Here is a 13,497-nt window from a genome sequence, read left to right as displayed (position 1 = left end):
TCTGCCAGAGGGTTTTGCCTCTCTCTTCATAAGAACATAAGAGTGGCCATACTGGGTCAGACCAAAAATCCATCCAGTCCAGTATCCTGTCTGCCAACAGGAACCAATGCCAGGTGCCCCAGAGGGAGTGAACCTAACAGGCAATGATCAAGTGATCTCTCTCCTGCCATCCATCTCCACCCTCTGACAAACAGAGGCTAGGGATACCATTCCTTAAACATCCTAGCTAATAGCCATTCATGGACTTAATCTCCATTAATTTATATGCAAAAGGAACAGGAGTACTTGTGGAACCTTAGAGACTAACAAATTTATTTGAGCGTAAGCTTTCCTGGGATAAAACCCACTTCATTGGATGCATGCAGTAGAAAATACAGTAGGAGGAGATATATATATGTATACACACACACAGAGAACATGAAAAAATGGGCGTTGCCATACACACTATAACAAGAGTGATCAGTTAAGGTGAGCTATTATCAGCAGGAGAAAAAAACCTTGTGTAGTAATAATCAGGATGGCCCATTTCCAACAGTTTTCAGGAAGGTGTGAGGAACAGTAGGGGGACAAATAAACATGGAGAAATAGTTTTACTTTGTGTAATGACCCATCCACTGCCAGTCTTTATTCAAGCCTCATTTCATGGTGTCCAGTTTGCAAATTAATTCCAATTCAGCAGTCTCTCCTGGGAGTCTGTTTTTGAAGGTTTTTTGTTGTAATATTGCGACTTTTAGGTCTGTAAATGAGTGACCAGGGAAATTGAAGTGTTCTCCGACAGGTTTTTGAATGTTATAATTCTTCATGTTTGATTTGCGTCCATTTGTTCTTTTATGTAGAGACTGTCCGGTTTGGACAATGTACATGGCAGAGGGGCACGCTGGCACATGATGGCATATATAACACTGGGAGATGTGCAGGTGAATGAGCCTCTGATAATGTGGCTGATGTGATTAGGTTCTATGATGGTGTTTCCTGAATAGATATGTGGACAGAGTTGACAATGAGCTTTGTTGCAAGGATAGATTCCTGGGTTAGTGTTTGTGTTGTGTGGTTGCTGGTAAGTATTTGCTTCAGGCAGAGGGGCTGTCTGTAAGCAAGGACTGTCCTGTCTCCCAAGATCTGTGATAGTGAGAGATAGTCCTTCAGGATAGGTTGTAGATCCTTGATGATGCGCTGGAGAGGATTTAGTTGGGGGCTGAAAGTGATGGTTAGTGGCATTCTGTAACTTGCTTTGTTGGGCCTGTCCTGTAGTAGGTGACTTCTGGGTACTCTTTTGGCTCTGTCAATCTATTTCTTCACTTCAGCAGGTGGGTATTATAGTTGTAAGAACGCTTGATAGAGATCTTGTAGGTGTTTGTCTCTTTCTGAGGGGTTGGAGCAAATGCTGTTGTATTTTAGAGCTTGGCTGTAGACAATGGATCGTGTGGTGTGGTCTGGGTTAAAGCTGGAGGCATGTAGGTAAGTATAGCGGTCAGCAGGTTTCCAGTATAGGGTGGTGTTTATGTGACCATTACTTACTAGCACTGTAGTGTCCAGGAAGTGGATCTGTTGTGTGGACTGGTCCAGGCTGAGGCTGATGGTGGGATGGAAATTGTTGAAATCACGGTGAAATTCCTCAAGGGTTTTCTTTTCCATGGGACCAGGTGATGAAGATGTCATAAGTTAACACAAGTAGAGTAAGGGCATTAGGGAACGAGAGCTGAGGAAGCGTTGTTCTAAGTCAGCCATAAAAATGTTGGCATCCTGTGGGGCCATGCGAGTACCCATAGCAGTGCTGCTGACTTGAAGGTTTACATTGTCCCCAAATGTGAAATAGTTGTGGGTGAGGACAAAGTCACAACGTTCAGCCACCCGGTTTGCCGTGACATTGTCGGGGATACTGTTCCTGATGGCTAGTAGTCCATCTTTGTGTGGAATGTTGGTGTAGAGGGCTTCTACCTCCATAGTGGCCAGGATGGTGTTTTCTACAGGGTCACCAATGGATTGTAGTTTCTTCAGGAAGTCACTGGCTCTTGAAGATAGCTGGGAGTGTTGGTAGTGTAGAGCCTGAGGGCGAAGTCTATATAGCCAGGCAATCCTGCTGTCAGGTTGCCATTGCCTGAGATGATGGGGCGTCCAGGATTTCCAGGTTTATGGATCTTGGGTGGCAGATAGGACTGCGACCCCCATCCTACTGATGAGAAACAGGCCTGGGGAGGGGAAACTACTAGCTCAGAGTCACAGCAAGTGTCAGAAGTATGGATGGGACCCCATAGTCCTTCTTTCCAGGCCCCTTCGCTAACCACTGCTGCACACTCCCTCTCACAGCTGGCAATTACAAGCAGGCCCTCATGGCCACTCCCCCTGCCTCTGAGAGGGAGTGTGCTCCGCTGCAATGACTGGACCAGGGGATTGGGAATCAGAACTCCTGTGTTCCATTGTTGGGTTTCCTATTGGTTCCACTGCTGGTTGTTTTCCTTTTCCTGGGGTACTTTGGGTAAGTTGCTCCCCCCTCTAGGGCTCTGTCCCCAGCCGTCAAATGGGGATTTCATACTTTCCCACTATTGGAAAGTGCTGGGAGAATCCCCCAGCAAAAACTGCTCTGGCAGTGCTAAGCAGCATCTGACCATTCAAGGTCGGAGCGCACTGCCCAAGAGGAGTGTTTGGCTCTGGGGTTTCACTTCAGCCCAATCTAGAGAGAGGGGCCCAGCTATGGAGTTTGGCTCAAGAAGACCAAGTCTCCAATTTGTTAAGGGCGTTTTGAATTCCAATCCTGCGCTCCAAAGTGCTTGAGGTCAGTTGTAAATTTTAGAAGCATGCTTTCCACTCCATTTTCCAAATCATTCATGAAAATATTGAATAGTACCGGACAGCGGACTGATCTCTGCCGGACCCACTAGGTACACTCTCTCCGTTGTACAGCCAGACTTGGAGAAGGGCTCCTGGAGTCTGGGCTTTCAACCAGCTCTGCACCCACATTACACTGATTGCAGCTGGACTGCATTTCCCTTGTTTGCTTGTGAGAATGTCCTACGGGACTGTGTCAAAAGCCTTAGTAACACCAAGCTAGATCCCATCTACCGTTTACCCACCTCCACCAGGCCCAGAACCTTGCCAAAGAGGGAAAGAGGATCGGTTTGGAATGATTTGTTCTTGACAAATCCATGCTCACTAGTCCTAAGAACCAAATTATCCTGTAGGTGCTGCTGACAAACTGAGTGTTTAAGAATGTATTGCAGGATCTCTCCAGCTATGGCAGTGAGGCTAGCTAGTCTGTAAGTCCCAGGGGTCTCTTTGTTCCCCTTTTAGAGACAGGTCCTGTCTTGTTCATGGATGGGAAGATGTTCTTTTTCAGGAATCTCAGACAAGAACTGGGGCACAACACCTGGTTTGTTTAGGCCGCAAAAACGGAGGCAGGAACCTCTTCTCTCCTGCTGGCAAAGAACCCCGGGTACCTAAAAGACAGGGACTCACATCCTTTAGTGGGCTTCAAGAAAGGCAGTGGCTAAAAAGTTTGGCCCCGACCATTTCTTGTTTCCACAGACTAGACATTTTATCAAACTTTAGAATTCCTTGGTGCTAAAACACCGTGACACTCCCCTTTCTCCTTCACAGAAGGCTTTAACGCCCCTTATCTCACCGAGCATCACGACCGCCCAGAGCTCGAGAATTGTCCCTGTTCCCATTGGACAGATGGGGAGGAGCCTGAGGTACAGAGAAGGGAAGTGTCCTGTCATCAGATAGATCAGACTAAACAGGTTTCAAACCTCGAGGAGGCTCTTACCTTCTAAACAGGGATGGCTCTTTTCTAGTAAAATCACTAAAAGGGAAGGAGAAAACTTGAAAGAGGTTCCTCCTGGTGCTCACGTCCGTGAACCCGAATACTCTCTCAGTCCTCAAGGAGAGACCATGAGAAGGAGACTTGCTGAAACAAAGCCACAGGGGTCTCTAAGGTTTCCCTGGCCCCTCGCCCCTGTCCTGCCTTGCTGATGTCAGCATCTCTCTGTGAGGTCACCACCTCCCTACCACCTTGGACCAATAGTCTCAGGTCCTGCAAAAGGCCTTTGTGATGTCACTGCCACACCCCTCCCTTGCTGTGCCAATATCCTGCCCCTGGCCAGGCCCTTTGGAGTTTTGAGCTACTCCCTGTGGTCACCCCACTCAAGGAGCGTTCGTTCTAGGCAGCAAGCTGGCTAGACAGGAAAACATCAGATGCTGCTCCCAATGCTACACTCAATGTTTCAGAAATTAGTCGACTTTATGGCCAGAAGAGACCATAAGAGCATCTAATCTGTCCCGCTGCATATCACAGGCCTCCTGCATGACACAATACCTACTTTTGGGGGAAAGGCATCTAGTCTTCATTGAATGACATCAGGAGATGGAGAATCCACCACTTTCCTTGGTAGCTTGTTCCTGTGGTGAATCATCCTCGCTGTTCACTATTTGGGGCTTAGTTGTAACACGAATTTGTCTGTTTTCACCTTCCAATCATTGGGTCTTGTTATGTCTTTCTCTGCTGCATTCAAGAGCCCTTTAATACCCAATCTTTTCTCTTCATTAAGGCACTTCAACACTTCAGTGAAGTCACCTTTCAATCTTCTTTTGATAAGCTAAACAGGTGGAGCTCTTTCAATAGCTCACTAGAAGACATTTTTCTCCAGCCCTCAGAACATTTTGGTGGCTTTTTGCTGCCCCAGCTCCAATTTCACAGTATCTTTTTCAAATGAGGACACCAAAACTGGAGTTTTATTCCATCACTGCTACAACCCTGAACCAAGAACTTTGCCGTTACTGTATGTGAAGGGTTAAAATTCATGTGCATTTTATATAACAACCTGGTCTATGGATTGTGCCAGCTCTTTTCCAGACCCAAAGTCCAGAGTATAATCAAGGGACCAGAAACCTAGCAAATAGTGACCAGCTAAAAGAAAGCTGGGTAAACAGAAAGCCTTGCTTGCTAAGATAGGCTTGGTCAGCAAATTGCCAGGTGTTGCAGCTAAGAAATAAAGAACTGTGTCTTATTCAGAGTTGCAGATTGAACAAAGAATCCCTGTTCCTATTGTGTAAGTCTCTTCTGTAGGGAGACGTTCTTCCCAGAGATCCAACCTTGAGTTTATGTAAAGTTGGCAGATGTCAGTATAAGATATGGCATCCTTCCACCTCCCTTCCCAGGGACCAATGCCTTGCCTTAAGACACACAGAAAACAATCTTTATTGCCATATACTTTCACTGTTTCTTTGCTTTAACACCTAGGAATGTACCTGGAGAACAATCAAAGGAGTTGCTCCTTTCCTATGGACCTCAAATCAGAATTCAGCATAGATATTTTTTACTAATATAACATTTTATCAAAGTATTAATGAAATGTTAACTTGCTAACTTGAGACCATGGGTGGAGACATTATGTAACCTGTTAACCTTTGGCTACTGTGCTTATCATGTCTTGCTGCAAAACCTATCCCAGAGTTTGGAACTCCCTACCCCATCACTTTCCCCCATCCATGGAAAATCTATATATTCTATTGTAATCAATTAAGAGTGTCTCTGAGCCTAATAAGCAAGGTGACACTCTACCAGTGCTGTGTGTAATAAACTCCTATTCTTGCCCTCTTCATGGTGGAGATTTATGTCCTTCACAGAGATCTGCTGAATAAAGAGGAGATTCAGCATCCAGCTTGGCTGAAAGTGTCTTCTCTCCCCACAGCTTGGTGATCTTCTGAGGAAATGGAGAAGACTGCCTTTGCCTAGCTGTACATTGCTTGCAAAAGAAACAGGTGTTTTTGGTGACAAGTGTTGAAAGAAGGCACTAGACAAACGTGGAGACAGGAAAAATGTCCCCCAACTCAACTGGCATCTGTGGATGCTGAAGTCACAACACAAAGTGCTAAACAGTATATGAGCACAGGCTGGTGTCATATGCGTCTCTACCAAAGCCTTTTCCACCAGCAGGGGCCTCTCTGTGCACAGAACTCCTGGTAGTGTGATAGCTGCAGGCAGTGGAGAACTCTATTTTGGCATCTCTTTGTCAGTGACCATCTACAGAGGCTGTTTAAAGGTCTCTAGATGGTGATCTTTGGGAAGAGCTGACTGAAGTGTCTTCCTAGTAACCAGAAGATCCTGGCTTGGCCTGCCAGTTCTTCCGTGCAAGTCTTGAGGAAAATGGGGAATGTCTGTAGTTTGGAATTTGCAGGTGCTGTCCTGGACCATCAAAGGGAACAGTTGCAAAAGCTTTCTTGGGGCAGGCACTATGGCCTAGCTGGCTAAAGCACCTGTTTAGTAAATAGGAGATCCTGGGTTCAACTCCCAGTGGTGGCTTGTTCAATGGGTTTTGTCTCCTCTGCTCACATTTTCCTGTGTCTTTCTAGGAAACAGAAGAGACCTCCCTTGGTATCCAAGTCATTGCTTGCTAAGGAAAAGGCTTCTTAGGAGAGAAACATTGGAAAGAATCAAATCACAAGCCTGGAGTTGATGAAAAGGCTGCTGTGACTGGCATTGGCATGGTGGTTGCTTTGACTGCAATTGCTGCAACACAAAAGCCTGCACCACACGTCCTTGTGATTCGCTGGGGATGTCCACACACAGATGTCATGTCATCTTCCTTTTGATTGTCACTGATGAAAAATGGAGCAGCTGGGATAAAAGTCCCAGAAGCACCTGCCAGGTAAAGTAGAGTTAGGGATGCAGCACCCAGTGGTGCTTTGCCAAATCTGTCCACTCCTCCCACTTTTTGGTCAATCTTTTGAGGAAGCAGAGAAGACTGCCTCTGCCTTGCAATGCAAATGCTTCCAAAAGAAACCGGTCATTTTTTCTGACAAGTGTTGGAAGGAGGCACCTAAGAAACGTGGAGACAAGGAAAAGGTCATCGTAACTCAACTTGCATCCATGACTCTGGAGGCCACAACGCAGAGCACTGAGCACTGTATGACCACAGCAGGTGACAGAAGGGTCTTTTCCAAAGGCATTTTCCACTAGCAGGATCCTCTCTGTGCACAGAATTCCTGATAGTTTGATGTTTGCAGGCACTGGAGATCACTATTTTGGCATCTCTCTCTCTCTCTCAGTGAGCATCCACTGTGGTTGTTGAAAGTCTGTGATGTGATCTATGGGATGGAACCTGAACGGTGGGACCCCTGAGCCCTGTGTCCCACTGCCTGGGCTCCCTCTCACACTGTGATGCTGTGACAAGATGTGAATCTCTGGCAGATATTGCACTTACACAGACATCCACAGGTAGGGACACAGCCAACTGAATTACATGAATGCTTCTCCCAGCCACTCATAACACTAATGATAGAGAGTCGCCCCCCCAGCTCTGCAGCCTTGCGCCCCTGGATCGTACCATCTTGCCTTGATCAGAAGCCTGATCAGTGTGAGTTTATTACGCAGGGTCCACCCCTCCCGCACTGTGAATTGTATGTGAACCAGCCTTGTAATGGAGCTGAGATTTCCCAAGAACTTCAAGCAAAATACACCAGTTTAAGCACAGCATAAAACAGATTTATTAACTACAGACAGATGGAGTTTTAAGGATTATAAGTGGTAGGAATAAAAGATCAAAGTAAGTTACCATGGAAATTAAAGATAACTTCACAATCTGAACTTTATACCTTATTACACTAGGCAGTAGTTAGGTTATGCACACAGGAAGGCCTAATGCTCAAGCTGCAGCACATGCTGGGCAGGCTTGAGGCCGGGCTCCCCATGGCAGGAGAGAAGAAGATTAGGCCCCTGGAGAGGCAGGCTGGGGCTTCCTGGATCCCATTTGCTCACAGCCAGCACCCTGCCCCCACTCCCAAGTCATTAATGGTGCTCCCAGGTCAGCTAGAATGGAGCAGCGGTTTTCACTGCACTACGTCCACTTATGGCTTACAGGCAGCTCCCAGACCCACCACAGCCCACCATCTCGGCCAGAAAGGAGCCCACTCAGCCTCACCATTGCTGCTTTTCCTTCCTCCCAGAACCCCGCTTCTCCTGGGCTGCAAGGACCCATCCCTGGGAAGCCAAGTGGCAGGCGCAGGGGTCTGTCTCCCAGCAGCCAACTCCACCTCCCCAGGCTTTCAGAATGAATGGTGTCAAGTATCAGAGGGGTAGCCGTGTTAGTCTGGATCTGTAAAAGCAGCAAAAAATCCTGTGGCACCTTATAGACTAACAGACGTTTTGGAGCATGAGCTTTCGTGGGTGAATACCCACTTCTTTGGATACATATAGTGGAAATTTCCAGGGGCAGTTATATATATGCAAGCAAGAAGCAAGCTAGAGATAACGAGGTTAGTTCAATCAGGGAGGATGAGGCCCTGTTCTAGCAGTTGAGGTGTGAAAACCAAGGGAGGAGAAACTGGTTTTGTAGTTGGCAAGCCATTCACAGTCTTTGTTTAATCCTGAGCTGATGGTATCAAATTTGCAGATGAACTGAAGCTCAGCAGTTTCTCTTTGAAGTCTGGTCCTGAAGTTTTTTTGCTGCAATGTGGCCACCTTAAGGTCTGCTATTGTGTGGCCAGGGAGGTTGAAGTGTTCTCCTGCAAGTTTTTGTATATTGCCATTCCTAATATCTGATTTGTGTCCATTTATCCTTTTCCGTAGAGACTGCCCAGTTAGGCCGATGTACATAGCAGAGGGGCATTGCTGGCATATGATGGCGTATATTACATTGGTGGACGTGCAGGTGAATGAACCGGTGATGGTGTGGCTGATCTGGTTAGGTCCTCTGATGGTGTTGCTGGTGTAGATATGTGGGCAGATTTGGCATCGAGGTTTGTTGCATGGATTGGTTCCTGAGCTAGAGTTGCTATGGTGCGGTGTGCAGTTACTGGTGAGAATATGTTTCAGATTGGCAGGTTGACTGTGGGCGAGGACTGGCCTGCCAGCCAAGGGCTGTGAAAGTGTAGGATCATTGTCCAGGATGAGTTGTAGATCCCTGATGATGCGTTGGAGGGGTTTTAGCTGGGGACTGTATGTGATGGCCAGTGGAGTCCTGTTGGTTTTGTTGGGGACCCCGGTGCCCCAATAATGGCAAGGTTCATTGTCTGACCACGAGAGTGATAGGCAACACCAGCAAAGTCTGAACAAAAGCTCTTTATTGAAGAGTGCACACGACAACAAAGAGCAAGCTCGTCTTCCAAAAGGAACCAGCTTGCTACTTTACAACTAGCATATAATTTTTAGAGACAGTTCCATCGTGTCACAAATTATTCATTTAGCAGTCCAATCCCCTTTTACTAATTACTAAAACCCAAAACTTTATTATGTTTATAACTAATTGATTAAGATAAATAATACTGCCTAAACAATTACTACAAACAAGAATGATATAATTTATATGAGTCAGAAAGAAACAGAGAACAGAAACAGGGAGTTTTACCATTGTTCCTAACACAGTACATCTGGTATCATGCCAGGAATGTCGTTCCTTTTATCTTATGGATGCCTAACTCTGTGAGAGACAGGCAACTCCCTGGCATTTTCCACTTATGAATTACCCAGAAGCCTCTGTTAGCCTGACTTTATTCAGGTTGGCATAACTGGCTTTGTCTGCAACATCTTTATTCAGGCCTAACAGTTTCTTTCTTGAGTTTGTCTTGCAGTATGAGGCTTCTGGGTACATGTCTGGCTCTGTTGATCTTGAGTTGCAACAGCTATTTAACATCCCATCGTTTTATTTGTAGAGTTGGGATTATGTTTGCTCATTTCCCTTCTGGCTGGAGCATGAGGAGAGTGTGTTTGTAGTCAATGACGTTCCAGTAGATTGTTGTCCATTTCCTGCCTTGATCATTCAGACAGTTCCTTTACCATCATATCCCCAGCACATCAGGGATTGCAATAGCAGGAGGCAGGTTTTCTCTGGGGCACTGAGATTTGTCAGGGGGTTGCTGGCTCCTTTCTTTCCTCCCCCTGGAGTAAACTCAGCTTTTTATTCCATCCTTGATGTTTCAAGGAATAACAAGAGATGACTGAGGAAAGAGGTGGACAGGGCGAGTCTCAAGGGAGGGGCAGAGAGGTGCAAGTGGTGGGCAGGGCTGATCTTAGGGGAGGGGGCAGAGAGGTTTGGGCAGGGTGAGTCTCAGGGGAAGGGCAGAGAGGTGGGGGCAGCAGGCTGACCTTGGGGTAGGGGGTGGAGAGGCACAAGGAGGCCTTTGTGGAGGAGAGGAGCAAGCAAAAGGTGGACCAGCAGGCCTCAGCCAAAGAGGAAGAGCAGGGGTGGGAAGTGGCCAAATGGGAGTGAGAGCAGAGCACAGGTGGGGCCTCAGAGGGAGGAGAATGAGTCAAGGAGGTGGAGTGGGCAGGGCCACCCAGAGGATTCAGGGGGCCTGGGGCAAAACAATTTTGGGGGCCCCTTCCATAAAAAAATGTTGCAATACTCTAGAATACAATATTCTCATGGGGGCCCTGCAGGGCCTGGGGCAAATTATCCCACTTGCCCCCCCTCTGGGTGGCCTTGCCCTCAGCCTCTCCTCGTAAGTCCCCTACCCCCTAATCATTTTTGTTGCCCTCCCCTAGACTATTTCCAATTTGTTTCTGTAGTGGAGGGGCGAAAACTGGACGCAATGCTCCAGATGTGGCCTCACCAGTGCCGAATAGAGGGGAATAATCACTTCCCTCGATCTGCTGGCAATGCTCCTACTAATCCAGCCCAGTATGACCAGTTACCCATATTGAATGCAGACCCAGCAATATTTGATCAACTGGTTTCTCCCCATTCAGGAGGTTCTTTCCTACCTATTCATAAAGAATGAAGATGCTCTAAGCAGAGGGGAGAGAGCTGTCCTGTCCGTGTAGTTAATCCATCTCCTCGAGAGGTGGTAGCTATGTCACTGGGGGAAGCTATGTGGGTGGATGTGCAAGCTGTGGTGTCTCCATGTATCTATAAGTTTAATCAAACCGCATTTTTAAAAGCACTGTGGTCTGGGAAGTGAACAGGAGATCTCTGAGGCAGGGTCTGTCCTTCAAAATCTTTAAGATCACTGACTTACCTTCACAGCAGTCATGGGGGTATAGCTCAGTGGTAAAGTGTTTGACTGCAGATCAAGTGGTCCTTGGTTCAAATCCAAGTACCCCCTTACAAACCTCTTCCTTCAACCAAAATAATGGTGTTTCTGTTATGTTGAGGAGTTCCACTGAGTAGGGATCCCTGAAATGAATGGAAACACTCAATATCTTCCTGTGCAAATGCATAAAAGCCTAGCAAACATGTACCTCCACTGAAATCAGTTCCAATCCTCTAATGGATTAAAGAATCTCTATTGAGGTTGCAGGACAAAACAACCTGATGTGTAGAAAGAATAGTAAATATGGCAGACGACCAGCTTTGCTTAACAGTGAAATCCTTGCTGATCTTAAACACAAAAAAGAAACTTACAAGAAGTGGAAGACTGGACAAATGACCAGGGAGGAGTATAAAAATATTGCTCAGGCATCCAGGAGTGAAATCAGGAAGGCCAAATTACACATGGAGTTGCAGCTAGCAAGAGATGTTAAGAGTAACAAGAAGGGTTTCTTCAGGTATGTTAGTAACATGAAGAAAGTCAAGGAAAGTGTGGGCCCCTTATTTAATGAGAAAGGTAACTTAGTGGACAGAGGATGTGGAAAAAGCTAATATACTCAATGCTTTTTTTGCCTCTGTCTTCGCGAACAAGGTCAGCTCCCAGACTGCTGCACTGGGCAGCACAGTATGGGGAGAAGGTGACCAGCCCTCTGTGGAGAAAGAAGTGGTTTGAGACTATTTAGAAAAACTGGAGACCAGCACATGTTCATGGGGCTGGATGTGCTGCATCCAAGGGTGCTAAAGGAGTTGGCAGATGTGATTGCAGAGCCATTGGCCATTATCTTTGAAAACTCATGGCGATCGGGGGAGGTCCTGGATAACTGGAAAAAGGCTACTGTAGTGCCCATCTTTAAAAAGGGAAGGAGGATCCAGGGAACTACAGGCCAGTCAGCCTCACCTCAGTCCCTGGAAAAATCATGGAGCAGGTCCTCAAGGAATGAATTCTGAAGCACTTAGAGGAGAGGAAAGTGATCAGGATCAGTTAGCATGGATTCATCAAGGGCAAGTCATGCCTGACTAACCTAATTGCCTTCTATGAGGAGATAACTGGGTCTGTGGATGAGGGAAAAGCAGTGGATGTGTTATTCCTTGACTTTAGCAAAGCCTTCGATATGGTCTCCCACAGTATTCTTGCCAGCAAGTTAAACAAGTATGGGCTGGACGATTGGACTATAAGGTGGATAGAAAGCTGGCTAGATCGTCAGGCTCAATGGGTAGTGATCAATGGATCCATGTCTAGTTGGCAGCCAGTTTCAAGCAGAGTGCCCCAAGGGTCGGTCCTGAGGCTGGTTTTGTTCAATATCTTCATTAATGATCTGGAGGATGGTGTGGATTGCACCTTCAGCAAGTTTTCAGAAGACACTAAACTGGGAGGAGTGGTAGATACGCTGGAGGGTAGGGATAGGATACAGAGGGAACTAGACAAATTAGAGGATTGGGCCAAAAGAAACCTGATGAGGTTCCACAAGGATGAGTGCAGAGTCCTGCACTTAGGACGGAAGAATCCCATTCACTGCTACAGACTAGGGAGCGGATGGCTAGGCAGCAGTTCTGCAGAAAAGGACCTAGGGGTTACAGTGAATGAGAAGCTGGATATGAGTCAACAGTGTGTCCTTGTTGCCAAGAAGGCTAACGGCATTTTGGGCTGTATAAGTAGGGGCATTGCCAGCAGATCGAGGGATGTGATCATTCCCCTCTATTCGACATTGGTGAAGCCTCATCTGGAGTAGTGTGTCCAGTTTTGGGCCTGAAACTACAAGAAGGATGTGGAAAAATTGGAAAGAGTCCAGCAGAGGGCAACAAAAATGATTAGGGGTCTGGAGCACATGACTTATGAGGAAAGGCTGAGGTAACTGGGCTGGTTTAGTCTGCAGAAGAGAAGACTGAGGTGGGATTTGATAGCTGCTTTCAAGTACCTGAAAGTGGCTTCCAAATAGGATGGATCTAGACTGTTCTCTGTGGTACCTGATGACAGAACAAGGAGTAATGGTCTCAAGTTGCAGTGTGGGAGGTTTAGGTAGGATATTAGGAAAAACTTTTTCACTAGGAGGGTGGTGAAGCACTGGAATGGGTTACCTAGGGAGGTGTTGGAATCTCCTTCCTTAGAGGTTTTTAAGGTCAGGCTTGACAAAGCCCTGGCTGGGATGATTTAGTTGGGGATTGGTCCTGCTTTGAGCAGTTGATTGGACTAGATACCTCCTGAGGTCCCTTCCAACCCTGATATTCTATGATTATATGATTAGATGCTCTGATGTTCTCTTCTGGCCATAAAGCTGACTAATTTCTGAAAAAACTGTGTGTAGCATTGGGAGCAGCATCTGATGTTTTCCTGTCTAGCCGACTTGCTGCCTAGAACGAACACTCCTTGAGTGGGGTGATCCACAGGCCGTAGCTCAAACCTCCAAAGTGCCTGGCCAGGGGCAGAACATTAGCCTAGCAAGGGAGGGGTGTGGCAGTGACATCACAAAGGCCTTTT

General features: G+C 46.7%; 1 non-coding gene across 1 annotated transcript; it reads left to right on the top strand.

The window, feature by feature from the left end:
- The first annotated feature begins 10,965 nt into the window (after positions 1-10,965).
- TRNAC-GCA (transfer RNA cysteine (anticodon GCA)) lies at positions 10,966-11,037 on the top strand. The gene has a single exon. It is a non-coding gene; the product is annotated as a tRNA-Cys (tRNA).
- The last annotated feature ends 2,460 nt before the right edge of the window (positions 11,038-13,497 follow it).

Source organism: Gopherus flavomarginatus, chromosome 23 (genome assembly GCF_025201925.1).
Source record: "Gopherus flavomarginatus isolate rGopFla2 chromosome 23, rGopFla2.mat.asm, whole genome shotgun sequence".
Classification (NCBI taxonomy): domain Eukaryota; kingdom Metazoa; phylum Chordata; order Testudines; family Testudinidae; genus Gopherus; species Gopherus flavomarginatus.
This window is presented reverse-complemented; position numbering and strand designations above follow the sequence as displayed.